We start from the raw sequence: 22,525 nt of genomic DNA, 5'->3' as shown, positions 1-22,525 counted from the left end.
ACAAGCAGGGGGAATGAACCGTTAATAGTTTGTGCTATACGCTCCCATGTCTGCTTCTTGTCCCTTGCTGTGACACCCAGCCCGAATTTTCCTTTAAGAATGGCCTTGTGTTCATCCTTTAACTGGGCTAACAGTAAACACTGTTCCTCTGTCCAGTTTGACTTTCTCACCCTTCTTGGTTTTGATTCCATGTTTGATACATTAAAACCAACATTCAAACCGCCACTTAAATAGGACAGCAATCACTGTAATTGGAAAGAGTGGAACAATTTTTATCATTCTAAGCCAATCAAATACCTTATAGGAAATTAAAAGCATGGTAAATAAAAAAAGGATTTATATACACACATATAATGTGTGTGTGTGTGTTAGAGAGAGAACGGTAAAATAAGAAAAAGAGAATTAAAATAGACCCTATACTTAAAATCACTCTTTTTTTCCTTCTTGGACAACCAACCAATCACAGTCTTCAAAAGATTGTGTCATTCATAGCAATGGGGTCAACCCCGCCTCCTCACTAAGATGAAAGTTTTTGTCTTTTCCTTACTCAGAGTTGCTCTCAGATCGGTCCCAAATCGCTCGTAAGTTAAGACTCCTACGTAAAAGTTTTTAAGCTAAATTAAGAGTTTTCTGAGAGGATTCTTAGAATCTTTATGAATATGGGCCCAGGTATGAATCCCGGAGTGTCTGGTAGGTTTTAGGTTTTGGGTATGGTGAATTGGTTAGGTTTAGGTTGTGTCATGGTTAGGGTTAGGTTAGGTTTATAAGTTGTTTGAATGGTTGACCGTAAAATGCCTGTATCCATTTCTAGGAAGGGTGTGATGCAGCAGACTATGATAGGCCCAGAATGGGTCTCCTCAGTCTACTGCGGGACGTGTTAATGTTCAAAACCCCAACAAAACGAGACCAAAAGAGATGACTTAACCCGCAGATTTTAATTTATAACAAAATAACGGTATAATAAATATACACAAATTTTCCACTTGTATCTACCAATATACGAAGGGGTTTTTCTTAGCTCACGGCACCTCAACAGCACGTCTGCTCGACTTGGTTAACAAGCCCCATCTGAAGTCTAGCGCAAAGATTTAAAGACCAGACTCCGCCCATTTTCAGGCACGACCCTTAATAGGTAAGTTCCACCAGTATTATTTAATCATCCACTTTAAGATTTATACAAAACTTCACTTAGTAATGTATTAACACAAATCATCACTCATTTGCAACCACAATACAAAACCACCATATATTAGTTGTCACCAATCTGTTTCTATTAACAGATCGAAATACTTGGGTACCCCACCACACAAACAGACATGGTTTCACCGGATCCTAGGCTGCCGCGCTGGCGCGTCGTCAACCGATGACGTCAAAAGCGATCGCCTTCCAAAACCTCTAGTTCGCCAGCACGGCATCTAGTAACCCGGCTATGGGAACATGTAACGCAGACGATTAAACAAAACATAAAACAATAGACAAAGTTTATGTGTGATTTATATGGATGGCATGATAACTGAGGGAGAGAAAGGAGGGTGGATGACTGACCGAGTGCCACCAAGCAAGCGTGTGCACCCGCTATGCCGATAGCAGCACAAACTGAACAGGAGGGGTGAGTAATGATTGTATATGTGTGTGCGTGTTCATATAATACGTGCCAGTGCTGCCGCTTACAGCGTTGAAGAAGGTCACTTCTTCACATCACCTCCCCCCTCTTCAAGCCGCGCACTGTCCGGGAACCTGGACAGGTAGTCGGCCACAAGGTTCTTTCTCCCGGGGCAATGACGGATTTGGAATCTGAACGGCTGGAGAGCCAAGTACCATCGAGTCACTCTTGCGTTGTGGTCTTTCATAGAGTGTATCCAGGTTAGTGCCCGATGGTCAGTCTCCAGGTCAAACTCCCACCCCAGGAGGTAATATCGTAGAGCTTCGAGGGCCCACTTTATTGCAAGGCATTCCTTTTCGATTGTTGAGTACCTGGTCTCCCTGGGCAATAGTTTCCTGCTCAAAAACACCACAGGCTTCTCTGCCCCCAGAGTCCCTTGGGCCAGCACTGCTCCAATCCCTTTGTCCGAGGCATCCACCTGTACCAGGAACCGGCGGTTAAAGTCCGGACTCTGCAGCACTGGTGCGGAGCACATCTTCCCTCTTAGGGAATTGAATGCTTTTTCGCAGGCCTCTGTCCATTTCACCGGGTTCTTCCCCCCTTTTTGTAGTAAGTCTGTCAGTGGTACTGCGATTGAGGCAAAATCCGGGATGAACCGGCGGTACCAGCCCACAAGACCCAGGAAGGACCGGACTTCCTTCTTCGTCCTAGGTCTCGGACTTTCCCGGATTGCTTGTACTTTACATGCCTGTGGCCGTAGTTCACCATTGCCCAATTGGTACCCCAGGTAGTTGGTTTCTCGCTTTGCCCACTCACATTTAGCCACGTTCAAGGACAGGCCCGCTGTATGGATTCTCTCCAAGGTCTGTCGTAGATGGCTTAGGTGGTCCTTCCAGTTATGACTGTAGATGACTACATCATCCAGGTAGGCTGCCGCCCACTCTTCACAGCCCCGGAGTACCTGGTCCATTAGTCGTTGGAAGGTGGCAGGTGCCCCATGCAGACCAAAGGGTAGAACGGTGAAATGGTATAATCCAACTGGTGTTCTAAAGGCAGTAAGAGGCTTGGAGTTTGGGTCGAGGGGCACCTGCCAGTATCCCTTACAAAGGTCCAATGTCGTAATGTACCGGGCCTGCCCTATTCGCTCCAACAGGTCATCAATCCTTGGCATAGGATAGGCATCGAACTTCGACTGGGAATTCAGCTTACTACAACGCTGGCGCCGATACAGGATGGCTGCCTCCGTGACGAGCTCCGCATATGTTTTTGTGTTTTTGTTAGTTTGTCCTGTCTTTAGTTATATTCCTGCCATCAGTTTCACCAGGGAAGAACTGCTGAACATTCGGCAGAACACACCACAGGATATTTTACCGGATTTCAATTATTCAGACGTTTTACTGAACGTTGTTATCGGAGGAGCGGCAGCGCTGATCAAGCGCTTCAGGACGCGCAGACGGGGGAAGCGAGCGGGAGCGCTCGGGCTTTCAGCTGTTTAGAGCGGATCGTGACACAGAATCAACAGGGAAATCGCGTGGTGGCGGGACATGCTTTTACATCAATGAACGGTGGTGTACAGATGTAACTGTGTTAAAGAAGACGTGCTACTCAAATCTCGAAACACTCTTCATTAACTGCAAGCCGTTCTATTCGCCGCGGGAGTTTCACTCGTTCATTCTGGTCAGTGTTTACATCCATCCGCAAGCGCATGTGAGCTCAGCTTTACAGAAACTCGCTGATCAGATCACAGAGACAGAACAACAACACCCGGACTCTGTTTTAATCATTCTCGGGGACTTTAATAAAGCCAATCTGTCCCGTGAACTGCCAAAATACAGACAGCATGTTACTTGTCCCACAAGAGACAGTAATATATTGGATCACTGTTACACCACAATAAAGGATGCATTTCACTCTGTTCCACGAGCAGCTTTGGGACATTCTGATCACCTTCTGGTTCATCTTATACCGTCCTACAGGCAGAAACTAAAATCAGCTAAACCTGTATCAAGGACTGTAAAAAGATGGACTAATGAAGCAGAGCAGGATTTACCATCTTGTTTTGACCTCACTGATTGGAGTGTTTTTGAAGCTGCTGCCACCGATCTGGATGAACTCACAGAGACCGTAACATCATATATCAGTTTCTGTGAAGATATGTGTATTCCTACAAAGACTCAACTAATTTACAATAATGACAAACCGTGGTTCACTGCAAAACTCAGACAGCTCCGTCAGGCCAAAGAAGATGCTTACGTGAAGGGGGACAATGTCTTGTATAAACAGGCTAAATACACACTGGAAAAAGAGATCAAAGTGGCAAAGAGGAATTATTCTGAAAAAATAAGGACTCAGTTCACTTCCAACGACTCCGCATCAGTGTGGAAAAGTCTAAAGAAGATCACCAATTACAAGACACCACCCCCCAGCACTGTAGAGAATCAACGACTGGCAGACGATCTGAACGAGTTTTACTGCAGGTTTGAAAGAACACCCATCACCTGCCCTGAACGCCTCCCCACACAACCATTCACACCCTTCACAACTCCTGCAACCAGCCCTGAATGCCTCTCCAAACTACCGTTCACACCATTAACAGCTCCTGCAACCCATCCTGAACACCTCTCCAATCAAGCACTCTCACCATTCTCACCTCCTGCATCCCCCCTCTCCCCCACACCTGCAATTCAGATCAGCGAGGATGCGGTGCGCCAGGTCTTCCGGAAGCAGAAAAGGAAAAAAGCACCAGGCCCAGATTGTGTTACACCAGCCTGTCTGAAATCCTGTGCTGACCAGCTGGCCCCCATCTTCACACAGATCTTCAACAGATCGCTGGAGCTGTGCGAAGTCCCTTCATGCCTCAAACGTTCCACCATCATCCCCATCCCTAAGAAACCCAAAATTACAGGACTAAATGACTACAGGCCTGTGGCTCTAACGTCTGTAGTCATGAAGTCATTTGAAAAACTGGTTCTGGCCCACCTGAAGGACATCACTGGGCCCTTGCTGGATCCTCTTCAGTTTGCCTATAGAGCAAACAGGTCTGTGGACGATGCAGTAAACATTGGACTGCATTATGTTCTGCAACACCTAGACAGACCGGGGACTTATGTGAGGATCCTGTTTGTGGACTTCAGCTCGGCCTTCAACACGATCATCCCAAACCTCCTCCTGCCCAAACTAAATCAGCTCTCCGTGCCCACCTCCGTCTGTCAGTGGATCAACAGCTTCCTGACAGACAGGCAGCAGCTAGTGAGGCTGGGAAAATACACATCCAGCACCCGTACAATCAGCACCGGAGCTCCCCAGGGCTGCGTTCTCTCCCCACTGCTCTTCTCCCTGTACACTAATGATTGCACATCTAAGGACTCCTCTGTCAAGCTCCTGAAGTTTGCAGACGACACCACACTCATCGGCCTCATTCAGGACGGTGACGAGTCTGCTTACAGACAGGAGGTAAAAGAGCTGGCTGTCTGGTGCACTCTCAACAACCTGGAGCTTAACACGCTCAAAACAGTGGAGATGATCGTGGACTTCAGGAGAAACCCCCTTGCACTCCCCCCACTCACCATCATGAACAGCACTGTGACTGCAGTGGAGTCATTCAGGTTCCTGGGCACCACTATCTCTCAGGACCTGAAGTGGGACATTCACATTGACTCCATTGTGAAAAAGGCCCAGCAGAGGTTGTACTTTCTTCGTCAGCTGAAGAAGTTTAACCTGCCACAGGAGCTGCTGAAACAGTTCTACTCCACCATCATTGAATCCATCCTCTGCACTTCAGTAACTGTCTGGTTCAGCTCAGCTTCTAAATCTGACCTCAGAAGACTACAGAGAGTAGTCCGGACTGCTGAGCGAATCATCGGTTCAACTCTCCCTTCTATTCAAGAACTGTACTTATCCAGAGTGAGAAAAAGGGCTGTCAAAATCACTCTGGACCCCTCACATCCAGCACACTCCCTCTTTGAACTGTTGCCATCTGCTCGACGCTACAGAGCACTGAGCACTAGAACGACCAGACACAGGACCAGTTTCTTCCCTCAGGCAATCCATCTTATGAACAGCTTATAATAACGGCGGACACACTACACTTTATATTTATATACACACACACTTTATTTATCTAACACACATACTTAGTATACACTTAAATTTTGCACACAATATATATGTACATACATAACTTCATTTTGTAATATACCTGCCTACAATTGTCATTTGTATATTGTTATTCACTATCTACTTATTTGTATTTTTTATTCTTTTATTATGTGTTTTATGTTCTGTCGCTGTCATTCTGTTGTACTGCGGAGCTTTTGTCACGAAAACAAATTCCTTGAATGTGTAAACATACCTGGCAATAAAGCTCATTCTGATTCTGATTCTGATTCTGATTACGGAAGTCAACACAGACACGCAGTGATCCATCTTTTTTTGGTACCATGACTAATGGGCTGCTCCACTCACTAGGGGAAGGTTCAATGACACCCAACTCTTTCATAGTCTCTATTTCTGCCTTTAGCGAAGCTTGTAACCGTTCTGGGATTCTGTATGGTTGCTGTCTAAAGGGAGTTTGATTAGTGAGGTGTATGGTATGTTGGATGAGCTCAGTCCGTCCAGGCCTTGGCCGGAACAGTGATGGGAACTGATGGAGGAGATCTTGCAGTTCTACCCGTTGTGGCTCATCCAGGTGACCCAGCATCACCGTTGCAGCATCTCTCTGCGGTTGCATATCTGGGCTAGGCTCGTCATCCTCTTCCTCTACGGTTCTCACCATCAATACCATATCTTTGGGGCTTACTGTTCCCTCCTTCCACTCCTTCAGCAGGTTGATGTGATAGGTCTGGTGGGTCTTCCTCTTTTCCGGGTGGTTAAGCTCATACGTCACTGGACCCATCTTCCTCACCACAGTATACGGCCCCTGCCACTTGGCAAGCAACTTGTTGCTTGAAGTTGGTAAGAGTAACAGTACCTTCTGTCCTGGCTGGAACTGGCGCAGTCTGGCTTGCTGGTCATACCACCTCTTCTGCCCTGCTTGAGCTTCTTGGAGGTTTTCTTTGGCTTGTTCCCTATAGGTCTCTAACCGGTCTCTCATCTCCAGGATGAACTTTACGATACCTCTCTCCTCTGTTTCGGCCTTTGGTTTGGTCCAGGTTTTCCTTAAGATGTCCAGAGGTCCTTGGACTTGCCAGCCGTAGAGAATTTCAAAGGGTGAGAATCCTGTTGATGCCTGCGGTACCTCCCGGTAGGCAAACAGGAGAAATGGCAGCCACTTATCCCAATCGCGTCCTGTGTCTGCGACAAACTTCCGCAACATACCCTTCAGCGTCTGATTGAACCTCTCCACCAGTCCATCCGTCTGCGGATGGTAGGGGGTCGTTCGAATGGCTGTACTGCCCAGTTGCTGATGAAGCTGTTTCATCAATTGAGAGGTAAAATTTGTCCCCTGGTCAGTGAGGATCTCATCTGGGATGCCTACCCTAGAAAACAGCTGGATGAGAGCGTGAATGACCTTTGGTGTAGTAATGGTACGAAGTGGGAAAGCTTCTGGATATCTTGTGGCATAGTCACAGATGACAAGGATGTATCGGTGCCCTACACTGCTCTTTTCTAGCGGGCCCACAATGTCCATGGCGATGCGACGGAAAGGGGTGGAAATGACAGGTAATGGTTGCAATGGCGCTCTACCACGCTGACGTACAGCACTGGTCTTTTGACATATTGAGCATGTGGTACAATATGTGTGCACGTCAGTGTACATGGTTGGCCAGTAGAACCGTGAACTAATACGCATGTATGTCTTTTGTAGTGCTAAATGACCTGCCCATGGAATGTTGTGTGCTAGATACAACACAAGGGGTTGACAAGACAAGGGTACAACCACACGTAGAACATCAGCAGTTTGGGCATACAAAATACCATCGTTTATCACATACTGTTCCTCCATCTTAGATTCCTTTAACCCTTCAGCTTTTTCGAACAAGGCTTTTAACGTTTCATCCCCCTTTGCAACTCAGCCAGGTTTTCTGGGATCTGCCATTCATGAGTCTCAAGCCCTTTCGTATCGGGTTTGAAGACTGGAGTACCCATATATTTACATAGTCGCCTCTGACGACGTGTTTTTCTTGGGCCTTTGGTCCCGCCCTGCAACAGACTATTGTCTAAGTCTGGCAGAGGCTGCAGACCCGCCTTGGATTGAGCCTTTGTTATTACCGGAAAGGAACACATAGGCATGGTATTCCCCACCTCAGTGACCTGGTTTCCCCTCTCATTCACCAGTTCACTTAAAATTGGGAGATCTCAGCAAAAGAAATCACTCTTTTTTTCCTTCTTGGACAACCAACCAATCACAGTCTTCAAAAGATTGTGTCATACATAGCAATGGGGTCAACCCCGCCTCCTCACTAAGATGAAAGTTTTTGTCTTTTCCTTACTCAGAGTTGCTCTCAGATCGGTCCCGAATCGCTCGTAAGTTAAGACTCCTACGTAAAAGTTTTTAAGCTAAATTAAGAGTTTTCTGAGAGGATTCTTAGAATCTTTATGAATATGGGCTCCAGGTATCCCGGAGTGTCTGGTAGGTTTTAGGTTTTGGGTATGGTGAATTGGTTAGGTTTAGGTTGTGTCATGGTTAGGGTTAGGTTAGGTTTATAAGTTGTTTGAATGGTTGACCGTAAAATGCCTGTATCCATTTCTAGGAAGGGCCTGAACATATGCTCTCCAACAGTCACTGAAAATGGTGGATTCTCTTCTCACGTGCTTTCTGGGTAATGGGTATTAGAGTTTGTCCAAACATCTATGTCCCTTCATTTCCAGTATTCTAAAAACCCAGTTGTTTCTTCTCCATGTAGTTTGTAAACGACCACGGATATACTAGAAGAAAATATTCAAACTTAAGGTACATTGGAGATACCCAAAATGTCACCAAATATTTCATTTTGTAAATAATATACTGTGATGTTTAAATATATATAAAATCAGTATCAGTTAAAGGTTAATTTTTTTATGTTATTGAAAGAAGTCTCATGCTCATTAAGCATCCATTTATTAGATTAAAAATAAAGAAAAAAACAGTAATATTGTGGCTCAATGGAAAAACATTGCGTTAGCAGCACAAAAGGTCTTAGGTTCAATTCTTGTAGCACAAAAGGTCGTAAGTAAAAAGAATATATATATATATATATATCCTGAATGCACCATAAGTTGCTTTGGATAAAAGATTCTGCTAATGTAATGAGTGTGGAGAGAAAGATGACCCAAGAGCGATATACAGCAATACAGTGTTTAATTAACTGAATCTGAAGTCCAGAGGTAAGAACAGAAATCCTCAGAATGCAATAATGACAACGAAAATCATCCGGTTAAACAGCTGCCAGGAAACTTAACGTAAATCCTCCGTCTAGGCAGCAGAGCATCTCTGGTGGTCGAGGGTACCTGCCAGCCAAATCCGAAATCGCCAGTTGATCAGAAGGCAACGGCGCAGTCACAGGTACTCTGTAACAAGCAAAGCTTAGAAGCAATTCACTGTGGTAGGTCAATTCCCCTTACGTGCTCAGGACAGGACAGGACTAGACAAGATAGGAGAGGGTACATCGCAGAGAATTCGTAAGCATAGCTTCTGAAATAATCTGGCAAAGAGACAGGGGAAAAACAGGGCTAGAAGAAGTAGTGATAATTAGGGAAAGCGATAACAATTGTGGAACTGATGATGAGGATAACAAGTAAAGAGTGGGAACACCTGGGGATGAGAGCGATGTGTGTGTGTAATGACAGATGAAGAAATCAGGGGTGTGTGTGCGAATGTATGAGTGTGTGTGTGTGTATGTATGTGTGTGTGACAGAGTAAGGCCAGAGGAGGGAGACAAAGAAAAGGGAGAACCAGGATCATGACAGTACCCCTCCCTCAACAATCGCCCCCTGGCTCTCCCGAGGAAGGTGACTGGCGAGAGCGGAGAAAATCATCAACCAGCGAAGGGTCCAGGATGTCCCGGGCAGACACCCAACTCCTCTCCTCCGGGCCGTATCCCTCCCAGTCCACTAAAAATTGATGTCCACGGCCTCGGCGGCACATGTCTAAGAGCTGGCAGACCTTGTACACAGGAGACCCTTCGACGCGAATAGAAGGAATAGATGGGCGCGAGTGCGTGCAAATCGACGGTTTAATGCAAGAGACATGGAAAACGGGGTGTACGCGACGAAGTTTTGGGGGAAGTGACAGCTTGACCGCCACTGGAAAGCGAAACCCTTTGGCAGCGAATGTAGCGGGGGCTCTTTTCGCGATGCTTTTTGGCAGACGCTCATGCGTCTCCTCGAACGACAAAGAGCTGATCTCACAACTCTCCAAGTGCGCTTGCAGCGATCGATAAACGCCTGTACGGACGGAACATTAAATTCCGAATCCTGCGAAGAAAATAACGGGGGCTGATACCCCAGGCAGCAGGAAAAAGGAGAGAGACCTGTGGGAGACGAGGGGAGCGAGTTGTGTGCGTATTCAGCCCAGGCGAGTTGCTCTGACCACGACGAGGGATTACGATGAGCTGAACTGCGGAGAATGCGAATGACAATCTGATTCGCCCGTTCGGCCTGACCGTTAGTCTGAGGGTGAAACCCGGACGAAAGGCTAGTGGAAGCTCCGATGAGGCGACAGAATTCCCTCCAGAATTGCGAGGCAAACTGTGGCCACCTATCAGAGACAATGTCGGTGGGCAGACCGTGCAGTTTAAAAACGTGATCAACCATGATCTGGGGCCTGTTCTTCGTATGTCGCTTATTACATCCGAGATCAAATTACACATCCAAGATGATATCATCGTGCTAATCCTGATCCGGCTAATTGGGTTCTTCGAACACACCTGTTGTGTATGATTAGTATCGCTGGAGTTATCTGAGATAATTGCGCGTTCATGTGTTGTCTTAAAAGGGGATATGTATCGATACTCGAAACCATGATCAGCTGTGCAGCGATTGGCAAGACGGCAATGTAATGACATCATATAATTTAATAATTATAATAATGTGACAGCATTAATTAAAGATTCTTAGGGGTCAATATCATGTTATCTGCATCTCCTGCGCTCCATCAAGCCACTCTTATAATAGCAGTCATCACTCTAAATAATGCACGACTCTATTATCTGTATAGCATGTGTGTAAGACTCTAATACAATTATGAAGTAATAATTTTATGACAAATAAATAGTTCAGTGAGTAAAACTGGCTGTCTATAGTAGGCTGTTATGGACTACACAGCATTTTTATATTATTTTTAAATAATTTTTAATGATTTTATTTTTCAAATTATTGTCCCTGGATCAGTACGATACTCTTGTAATAATGTAGCGTTGGTAGCAGACATATTTTGAGTATCAGTTCTGTTTGAAAAGAAGCAATCTAATCCTGTTGACATGAAATAAATCGACGACCGTTAGGATGACCGTGTTCCCCGCGGAAAGGGGAAGACCGGTGATAAAGTCAAGTCCAATATGGGACCATGGATGCATGTAAAGGGCGAAGTAGACCGGCTGGAGGCAAGTTACCGGATTTAGTCTGGGCACATACCACACAGGAAGCGATAAAGCGTCGCTCGTCACGTTCCAAAGTGGGCTACCAAAAACGCAGATCGTTGCAAGAGTGCCCCGCACGCAGGGATGGGCAGACTATTTGAGGAATGTCCCCATTGGAGGACAGCCAAGCGTGCAGGGACAGGAACAAACAGACGATGCTTAGGACAGGCGAGCGGGACAGAGACCCGGGCTAGTGAACGCTTGACCAACTTCTCAATTCCCCAAACTGCCGCGCCTACCACCCGGGAAGAGGGGATAATCTCCTCCTGGGTGGAGGTGGGGATTGACGAATCAAAGAGGCGAGAAAAAGCATCAGACTTAACATTCTTTGACCCGGGGCGATACGAGATGGAGAAATTAAAAAGTGCAAAAAAAGAGCCCAGCGAGCCTGACAAGCGTTTAATCTCTTAGCAGAACGAATGTATTCTAAATTTCTGTGATCAGTCCAGACTATGAACGGAACCGGAGCTCCCTCCAACCACTGACGCCACTCCCCCAGTGCCAAATGACGAGAGACGATGAGAGAAGAAGGCACAGGGGTGTACTTTCTCATCAGCAGGTGAGCGCTGAGAAAGAACAGCCCCGACCCCCACCTTCGAGGCGTCAACCTCAATGATAAATTGTCTCGAGAAGTCACTTCTCAGCTTTAACAAAGAGTCGATTGTGCAGTAAGAGTTGGAGGACTTGTCGAACGTGTTGGACATGCACTTGGAGAGAGGGAGAAAAGATCAGAATGTCGTCGAGATAGACAAAGATGAAAACATTGAGCATGTTCTGGAGGACATCGTTTACGAGGGCCTGAAACACGGCAGGTGCGTTGATTAGACCGAACGGGAGAAACCGGTATTCAAAATGACCGAGGGGCGTATTAAAAGCGGTTTTCCACTCGTCACCCTCCTTGATGCTCACAAGATGGTAGGCGTTACGGAGATCAAGTTTAGTAAAAATCTTTGCTCCCTGCAATAATTCAAAGTCAGATTACGTGGACTCTCCGGAGTCGAGTTGGGTTACGGTGGACTATCCGGAGTCGAGTCAGGTTCTGGTGGACCCTCCGGAGTCGAGTCAGGTTCCGGTGGACCCTCAGGAGTCGAGTCAGGTTCCGGTGGACTCTCCGAAGTCGAGTCAGGTGTTTGTGGACCCTCCAGAGCCAGGGCCAGTCACCGATGACCCTCCAGAGCCAGGGCCAGTCACCGATTACCCTCCAGAGCCAAGTCAAGTCACTGGGTGGTCTGCTGCTCCGTTCTGGGGGACTGCTGCCTCAACCACGGGGGCGTGTTGGTCATCTGCTCCACCCTGGAGGGCTCTGGCTTTGACCACAAGGCCGTGGTGGTCGTCCGCTCCGCCCTGGGGGACTCTGGCCTTGACCACGAGGACGTGGTGGTCATCCACTCCGCCCTGGGGGACTCTGAAGTTGACCGCGAGGACGTGGTGGTCGTCCGCTCCACCCTGGAGGACTCTGGCGGTGACCAAGTGGATGTGGTGGTCTTCTGCTCCGCCCTGGAGGGCTCTGGCTTTGACCACAAGGCCGTGGTGTTCTTCGGCTCCGCCCTGGTGGGCGCCACATGTGTTCCTCATGGACTTCTGTTTTGTGTATTCGAGTTCTGTGATGTTTCTGTCTGTTCCCCTTAGTTTGTCTGGCCCTCCATCCCTCCCCCTGAACCTCCTCCGGTCCTCCTCCCTCCTGGTCCTTTTTGTTCTGTTTGGTGTGTCTGGGGAGCATCTGGTAGCTGCCCCCGGGTGCCCAGGCCCTGCCAACAAACAAAGAAAACAACATTAAATAGCAGTGTTATGCAAAACAAAATAATGAAAATTGTCATAAATGCAGCAGTATAATTCAAATTGCAAATGAAAAATGTAAATTTACTAATACAACAATTGAATTAAAAAAACAGATTCAAAAGTACTCGTCTTTGAAAATACTAAACTAAATAAAGAAATAAACTAGAAAAAGGAAACAACAAAAACTCAAATCACGTAAACAGAGTCATCGTTCACTGGACAGTTCACTTGAAATGATTCACTCGAACAGCTCACTTAGAACGGTTCACCCAAGACGATTCAATCAGCTGTTCACTCGAGACGACTTGCTAGTGACAGAACAGCACACCAAAAACTGTGCGGAGTGGATGACCACGAGGACGTGGTGGTCATCCACTCCGCCCTGGGGGACTCTGAAGTTGACCGCGAGGACGTGGTGGTCGTCCGCTCCGCCCTGGAGGACTCTGGCGGTGACCAAGTGGACGTGGTGGTCTTCTGCTCCGCCCTGGAGGGCTCTGGCTTTGACCACAAGGCCGTGGTGTTCTTCGGCTCCGCCCTGGTGGGCGCCACATGTGTTCCTCATGGACTTCTGTTTTGTGTATTCGAGTTCTGTGATGTTTCTGTCTGTTCCCCTTAGTTTGTCTGGCCCTCCATCCCTCCCCCTGAACCTCCTCCGGTCCTCCTCCCTCCTGGTCCTTTTTGTTCTGTTTGGTGTGTCTGGGGAGCATCTGGTAGCTGCCCCCGGGTGCCCAGGCCCTGCCAACAAACAAAGAAAACAACATTAAATAGCAGTGTTATGCAAAACAAAATAATGAAAATTGTCATAAATGCAGCAGTATAATTCAAATTGCAAATGAAAAATGTAAATTTACTAATACAACAATTGAATTAAAAAAACAGATTCAAAAGTACTCGTCTTTGAAAATACTAAACTAAATAAAGAAATAAACTAGAAAAAGGAAACAACAAAAACTCAAATCACGTAAACAGAGTCATCGTTCACTGGACAGTTCACTTGAAATGATTCACTCGAACAGCTCACTTAGAACGGTTCACCCAAGACGATTCAATCAGCTGTTCACTCGAGACGACTCACTCGTGACAGAACAGCACACCAAAAACTAAACAAAACAAACCCAAAACAGAACAGAACAGCAGCTGATGAGGCCCAGCACGAATAAAGCCTTATGATGAAGCACAGAGCAGATAACAACAACTAGAGCCCCAGATGGGACAACTAGAGCCCCAGATACAAATCCCCTGTAAAGACCTTGTCTCAGAGGAGCACCAGGACAAGACCACAGGAAACAGATGATTTTTCTGCACAATCTGACTTTGCTGCAGCCTGGAATTGAACTACTGGTTTCGTCTGGTCAGAGGAGAACTGGCCCCCCAACTGAGCCTGGTTTCTCCCAAGGTTTTTTTCTCCATTCTGTCACCGATGGAGTTTCGGTTCCTTGCCGCTGTCGCCTCTGTCTTGTTTAGTTGGGGTCACTTCATCTACAGCGATATCGTTGACTTGATTGCAAATAAATGCACAGACACTATTTAAACTGAACAGAGATGACATTGCTGAATTCAATGATGAACTGCCTTTAACTATCATTTTGCGTTATTGAGACACTGTTTTCCAAATGAATGTTGTTCAGTGCTTTGACGCAATGTATTTTGTTTAAAGCACTATATAAATAAAGGTGATTGATTGATTGATAATGCTCATTCAGAAAGTCGGTACAGTCCTTAGTGCATGCCTAAAAACAAACAGAGAGTGTTACACTGAGAGTTCTTCTCCCTTGGCTTACGCTCGAACAGCATACTTACAAAGCATGCGGTCTCAGAATCACTATCCCCAAACTATGCGGTAGATGGAGCCGAAAGTCTCCGATAAACTAGTTGGCATGAAGCACCGATAGATCGTACACTACGCATACGGATCAGTCAGATTACTCGCCTGTCAGAGCGAACCATAAACTTAATCTACAAACCACAGTCGCACTCAAATATTTCTCTTACCTGTCTCAAGTGTCCACATTCAACTCCCCAAACAAGCACATAGACCCACCAGTGGATTAACAGCTTCGGCAAATTTTACAAGCAGCACATTTTACGCTAACTCTAACAGAAAGCAACAGGGCGCATAGATGACGTCACAGCCCCGGATAATGATGCATGCTAAGGAACTGGTAGCTCATGCTCTTATACACCCTGGACGCCTAGCCTTTGGCTAAACCCTAAACGATGACGTAGGAGGGGTAATAACCCTTCCTGCTACACTTTTAAACGTTGGTGGAATATTTGAATCAGGTGGCGTCTGGTAATTTGTTAATTTAGCCACTGTGCTAAATAAAAACCTTGGATTGTTTTGGTTATTTTCAATGAGTTTGTGGATATGCTCTGCTCTGCCCTAGCAGTTTTTAGAGCCTGTCTATAGCTGGACATACTCTCGTCGGCCTTCAGGATCGTGGGTATCTGCGCAGAAACATCGAGAACACGAGCACCAGGGAAACAATGAGAGTGCACTTTACCTTCGGCTAACGTATCACGGATGTGTCGGACAATGCGATGGAGTCTCCGATGATCACAGCATCGCGTGCTGTCTCAAGGAGGGGAGCGAAGCGGTTCTGGGTGGAGATCTCAGAAGACAGAAGGTCGAGAACCCTGGCTCGTGTCCTCCGCTGTGGATGCACCCAGGGTCCTTGGTGTGCCGGCACCAGAGTGAAGGACATCTGGGATGATTGCGTCCTGGGTGCACCGGGCCTGTGCAGAGAAACACACGGAGTAGACGTGGTGGGACTGTTAACAGCACACTGTATACTTACCCTGGACTTGTGAGCGCCAGCCCGCGAGGATTCCAGCGTGGATCTCCGCTCTTTCAGCTGGTCCTGCCTCCCCTCCAGGTCGCGAATCTGCTTCTCCACGGCCTCGAGCTTGAGCTGCACTAAATGCATCTTGAACGTGTCCTCACTTGCAATCAAAGGTAGACATTCATCCACCATTAAAGCAAGTAACAGTGAGTACAGCAACGGTAATGTGTGTGAATAGAGTATTAGCAATGTAATGTATAAGCTAATAGCGGACCCGGGAGATCAAAATAAAACTAGTGCTCTGATTGTTTTTGTTGTAGAAGACAATAGAGGATATATTCACACGTTATATCAACGGAAACAATGGTGTATAAAATGTATTTTTAAGTTAAAAATAGTTGATATAAAAGTGATATATATAGTGACGGAGCTCAAACGCAGTACAGACGCCAACAACAAACAGGAAATGACGTAATAGTAAAGATCAGCATAGTCTTACAATGGGCATGGAGTTTTGTTCTTGAGCCAGGTGACCATGTCTTGGTGAGAAACCTCACTTCTAGAGGTGCTCCGGGTAAATTGCGTACCTACTGGGAGGATGCAATTCATGTGGTCAAAGAATGAAAAGGAGCTGAGAGTCCAGTGTATGTGGTAGAAAACAGGGAAAAAGCGTGTGAAGCATCGTAATTTACTTTTGCCATGTCCTTACCTGGTCAAAGAGCCAGACGTTTATGAACCCAACATGGAGAAGAAAAGCAAGAGAAGTAAAATAGAACAGACAGTAAAGAGGAATTATAAACATCTATAGAATAGAAACATCTTAACGTGACTGAGGAGACGGTGTTCAAGACAAAATAATTGCATAAATAACTTATTTAGTAAATTCTAAGTAATCGGTACAGAAAGGGACTATTATTTGAGTATATTGGAACAGGAAAGTAGTGTAGTAATTATATATACACTTACCATACAGAATGATTAAATTAATAGTTGAAAAATGTGTATGCATAAAACAATGAGTGTAAATGTTATTTTCCTTGTTCCTATGGGAAGATTTGGGGGGGCCACCAATGCTTTATAGATTATGCACTCTTAGTCTTTTGTTGATGCTACGAGATACTGAGGAAAAGAAGTATGTAGATATAGTACAGCCCAATTACTCTATGATGTACAAGAGAAAAAAATAAACATATTTGTGAACCCAGTTTTCATCAGAAGTTAGATTGTTGTCATTGTTAAATATGATTAAGGTGGGGGAGGGTGTTGCAATTTACATTTTTGAACCAGAGGGAAATTACATCTGAGCTTTATTTTGTTGGATCATGTTGACTGACATAGTTGCTGAAAGGCCAGATGTAAAAGCAAACGAGAAAGAAGAGATAAAGTGAACTGTTGATTGTGTGTAAAGAAATTCTCGCGAGTAAATATTAACTCCAACTTTGAACTGGGAAGAATAAAGTTGTCAAAAAAGAAAAACGAAGAAGAATTTTTGTCCGTCTGTGAGTGCAACAGGAGCGGAGCGCAGAGTAGAGCAGTGTGATTTTGAATGGAGTGAAGAGCTGATTTTTTTAAAAGTACGAGCATCGTGGTTTTCACTCACTCCAAGGTGGCGCCCCTCTTCTCTCCAGAAATATGGCAAATAGTCTTATTGTTTATACTTGACTAACTGGGGCCCAGATCAGGAAGCAGACAGACTGGCAAAACCGACCGTCTGCTAGCTGCCTAATTCTAAGATAATTCTCAGCACATAGAGACTCTTTCACCTAGATATCACACTATAGAGACTGTGTCTGTTCCCCGAACTAGAAAATACAAAAAACGTCCAAACCAAGTTAAGATTAACAATTTAATTGAGGTTCAACAAATAAAAAACAGAAGCAATATGGATAAACAAATGATAAAGCTTGGCTTATTGAATATCAGATCCCGTTCTACGAAAAAACTTTTTTTAAATAATATGATCACTGATCATAATATAGATGTACTCTGTTTGACAGAAACCTGGCTAAAACCTGATGATAACATTATTTTAAATGAGTCCACCCCCCAAGATCACTGTTATAAACATAAGCCGCGTCTAAAAGGCAAAGGAGGAGTTGCTTCAATTTATAACAATGTTTTCAGGATTTCTCAGAGGGCAGGCTTCAAGTATAACTCGTCTGAAGTAATGGTGCTACATATAACATTATCCAGAGAAACCAATGTTAATGATAAATCCCCTGTTATGTTTGTACTGGCTACTGTATATGTCACAGGTCGGAGCGGACCACAGATGTTGCAAGTCACGCCCCTTCCTAGTTTCCACCTCGAGGAGGTCTCAAAGCAACCCCAATGACCAGACAGACCAGGCGTAAGTAATATTAAAACAACTTTATTTAAATTAATTAAAATAATTCAGGGAGGGGGAGGTAAATCTTAAAATTATCGTCTCTGTTCAGCAGGAGGAGAAAGGGGCCGGAGAGGACTATGCGGCGAGGGTTAGTATGTCCCTTTGGGCTTTTGTTGACTCGTGGCGCCCTTCTTTTCTCCTGAAGGCAGAGTGAAACACACAATGAGTAATCGATCCGGTGAGAGTGGCTACCTGTTACTTGGGTCCATACGACTGGCTGATAAATGACTTGTTCCTCCGATCTCTTCGTACAGGGTGCTCGGGCGGCGCCTCCCCTTCTGCACACTCCGAGGTGAGCGCCAACCCGCGACACAGAACTCCAATGGCACTGCAAGAGAGAGGTCACTCAAACTGCGGGGGACAACACAGGTAGGTACTTCACAGGCAACTGGGGCTCTATTCTCACTTTAGTGATTCGTAGCAATGGACAAAGGTAGGTATTTCACAGGCAACTGGTGCTCTATTCTCCCTTTAGTGATTCGTAGCAATGGACAAAGGTAAATATTCCACAGGCAACTGGGGCTCTATTCTCACTTTAGTGATTCGCAGCAATGGACAAAGGTAAGTATTCCACAGGCAACTGGGGCTCTATTCTCACTTAAGTGATTCGCAGCAATGGACAAAGGTAAGTATTCCACAGGCAACTGGGGCTCTATTCTCCCTTTAGTGATTCGTAGCAATGGACAAAGGTAAGTATTCCACAGGCAACTGGGGCTCTATTCTCACTTTAGTGATTCGTAGCAATGGACAAAGGTAAGTATTCCACAGGCAACTGGGGCTCTATTCTCCTAGAATACTTCTCCTGAGCGGTGGGCTTACGGTGAAATACTGCGATACAGTAAGTACATGAACTGTCAGACCTGGAGTAGTAAATCGTCGTAGCGCAGGCCTCCACAGGGATTTCCTGTGCGTCGGGGAAAGTTAAACACTGTCGCACCGGCCCGAACGCTTCCCTCTCCTCTCTTCTATTTGCAGTTTAAGGGATCTGGACCGGGGTGAACCTTTGAAGAGGCTCCACAACAGGTAAAGTAAATCCACACAGCTAATTTGCAACAGTAAAACTTCCTCCTTGCATATAGGTATAATTTTTGGCTTTTACTCACACCAGTCTTGCTTACGTGTATTCTTCACCACCGCTTCCACAGAGCCAGGGTATTCTGAAAGGATCCAGACAGGACGTTACATTTGGGTCTCCATGCAGGGGTCGCAAAATGGCATTTAGATGAAAATGGCGCTTCACCAGCCTCAACGGTCACTGGTCTCCCCCACGACTCATCCAGTCCAGGGTGGCTACTGACAACACAACCACAGCATACCACTGCAAGATTTCAAGTGTACACACTCACAGCAAAGACAAGGACTCACCCACTGCACTCCACACACTCTACGTGAAATAGGGTCAGAACCACGGTTTATTAGGACTTATCCTGGGGTTTCGTTGGGCGTTGTTGATAGATGAAGGGCCGGAGGAATAACGTTGCCGTCACGACTGCTTGCGGCTTCCTGTACTCGTACTTCCCGGCTCACCCAAAACTCTGCTCCGTAATGGGGCCGGTAGCCTATTTACCAGATGCTCACAACATACGCTGGATAATGCACTCTCCCCAATGATGTACAATGCAACTGTCCAAAAGTACTCACAAATGAACGATAACACTCTTCCTTTGTCTCCTTCTAGCTGTCCAATCCTCTTCACACCATCGGTTTTCCGTTGCTGGAGATCACCCTTGACGTTACTTCCGGTGAGTACTTCCTATGACTGTGACTCCAACACATCAGTAGTTCATATACAGATGGTCTCTTCAAACATCAATAAATGTCGTATACTCAGCCCAGTTACTAGTGTCCTTGTCTCCTTCTTCACCCCGTGAAGTTCCTCTGCCTTCACCAATGCTGACTCTGCCCAAACCTCTACACTGCCCGCCGGATCGGCCTGAAACGATTCAACTCCAACACCCTGTTTGAATTTCTGAGACTCTTTTTATACCCCTCCTGTTCTCTCCATTGTCCAATCCACGATCGCCGCGTTTATTGTCCTCACCTGTGCCTCGTACAGCCCAATTTGCCTCCCGGAGTTTCCCGGAAGTTCCGGTGTTTGTAATATACGGGCCGGGCGGAAACCATCTTCGGGCGGAACCAACCTTCGCCACTTTTGGTTCCGCCCCCAAAAAGTCACAGTGTGACATCCTCCCCCGCCAATCTGTTCTAGTCCCTAGAACACCTTCTCACAGTCTATTCACCATAACGTATAGGGGGCCGACCTCGGTTCTCTCGCTGGGACCGCCGAGGGGGCGAGGCAGGGTCGACTCTGGCTGGCATGTTCTCAGGTCCTCTTGGAGCGGCCAAAGCGGGTGCATCCACTGGGCCTCTTGGGACCACAGCCCATCCTCCGATCCAGGGGGCTACTGGTGCTGGCTCCTTTGGAGCCTCTTCCACGGGGCTAGGATAGTTCGGACAAGGGCGGATCATATTACGATGGACCACGCGGTCCGGCCCGGGCTTCCCTTCCGGCCGGATCGTGTACACAGGTTGCCCAGGTCGCTGCTGGCTTTGGACTACGTACGGGGTGGTTTCCCATCGAGCGCTCAACTTCCCTTTTCCTTGCCGCCGGTTATCTCGTACGAGGACCCTTTCTCCGGGGAGTAGAGGAGCATCTCGGGCCGTCCGATCATATAGCCTCTTGTTCCTAACCCCTGCCGTCTGTATCTGCTTCGTGACCTGCTCGTAGGCGAAATGCAGACGCTGATGGTGACGTCCCACCCATTCCGTCAAACTCACTTCCTCCTCGTTCGCTGCTGCTCCCAACATCAGATCTATAGGCTACCGCACGTGTCTGCCAAACATCAGGTAAGTGGGGGCATACCCCGTAGTGCTATGTACGCTGTTATTGTAGGCTTGGAGCAAATTTGGCAAGGCACTCACCCAGTCGTCCTGACGTCCTTGATCCAGGGTACCCAACAACCCCAGCAAGGTCTGGTTAAACCTCTCGCATCCTCCACTTCCCTGGGGGTGGTACGATGTAGTATGCGTCTTCGTACAGCCATACAATTGACAAAGCTCCCGGATTACCCGTGATTCAAAATTTGGCCCCTGGTCTGAATGCAGGAACTCGGGGCATCCAAATGGCTGGAAGACAGTTCTCCATAGGGCCGTGGCAGTGGTGTTCTCTGTTTGATCTAGGGTGGGGATAGCCCAAGCATATTTAGTGAATAAGTCAGTGACCACAAGAATGTTTTGGTAGCGGTCCATGGGTCGACCCAACGTCAAAAAATCCATGGCTACAATATGGAGAGGGGCCTTTGCATTGATGGGAACCATCGGCGCTCTGACCTCATGCCTTGACTTAAACTGAGTACACCTGGGACATGCCTGAATAAACGTCCTCACCGACGTCTCTAGCCCTGGCCAATAGAAGTGCCTACGCAGGAGGGACACAGTCCTCTCCTGCCCTTGGTGCCCCAACTGGTCGTGATGGGCCGAAATCAAGGCTTGTACCTGATCCCCTGGTACCACGATCTGACAAACTTCTTCTTCCAACCCCGGATCTCTAATACCCCTACATAGCACGCCTTCTCTCAATTTCAGCTTGGCCCACTGCCCCAACAACTTCCGTCCGGTCTCAGTTTGGGCTTGCCTTTCCGCCGGCGTCGGCCGTCTGCCTTGTTCCAGCCACTCGCTTAGATCCCTCACCTCTCGGCTCCTCTGTTGCCTTTCCCTCCAACAACGGGGGTCCCATCCCCAACTTACGGGCACCGCCTCTTGTTGGCTCCCCGGTGCGTCTACCACGCCTACCATGCACCTCTCTTCCGCTTGGTCCGTTGTCGGCTCTGCTATGCCTCTCAGATCTTCCACTTCTGGGAGTCGGGACAACACATCGGCATTGGTGTGCTCCCGCCCAGGGCGATACTGAAGCTGGTAATCAAAGTTCGCCAACTGGGCCACCCACCGTTGCTCCACGGCTCCTAGCTTTGCTGTCTGTAAGTGTACAAGCGGATTGTTATCTGTGACCACTGTTACCTTGGCGCCCCAGAGATAATCCTTAAATTTTTCGCTAAGCGCCTACTTCATTGCCAGCAACTCCGATTTGAAAGAACTGTAGTTGGCGTCATTCCTCTCCGCAGGGTGTAGGCTCCGGCTGGCGTAAGCAATTACCCGTTCTGTCCCTTCCTGCCGTTGGGCCAACACCGCCCCCAGGCCAAGATTGCTGGCATCTGTGTATAAAACAAAAGGCTTTGTGAAATCAGCATAGGCTAAGATTGGGGCCTGTAGTAACTCCTGCTTGAGTTTTTGAAAAGCAGCTCCACACTCCGAGCTCCACTCAATGGTTGGGGACCCGCGGCCCCGAGGGCGACCTGTCCCAGACAGTAGCTGATTCAAAGGCTTTGCAATTTTGGAAAAGTTCTTGATGAACCGC

The 22,525-nt window shown here is 46.9% G+C and overlaps 1 long non-coding RNA gene across 1 annotated transcript; it reads right to left on the bottom strand.

Annotated features, from left to right (window-relative positions):
• Positions 1–18,077: 18,077 nt before the first annotated feature.
• On the bottom strand, positions 18,078–20,836 carry LOC113046562 (uncharacterized). Its single transcript, XR_003276118.1, has 2 exons — positions 18,972–20,836; positions 18,078–18,439 (listed from the first exon to the last, which is right to left on the bottom strand). It is a non-coding gene; the product is annotated as an uncharacterized LOC113046562 (long non-coding RNA).
• Between the last annotated feature and the right edge of the window lie 1,689 nt (positions 20,837–22,525).

This window comes from Carassius auratus, chromosome 28 (genome assembly GCF_003368295.1).
Source record: "Carassius auratus strain Wakin chromosome 28, ASM336829v1, whole genome shotgun sequence".
Taxonomy (NCBI): domain Eukaryota; kingdom Metazoa; phylum Chordata; class Actinopteri; order Cypriniformes; family Cyprinidae; genus Carassius; species Carassius auratus.
This window is presented reverse-complemented; position numbering and strand designations above follow the sequence as displayed.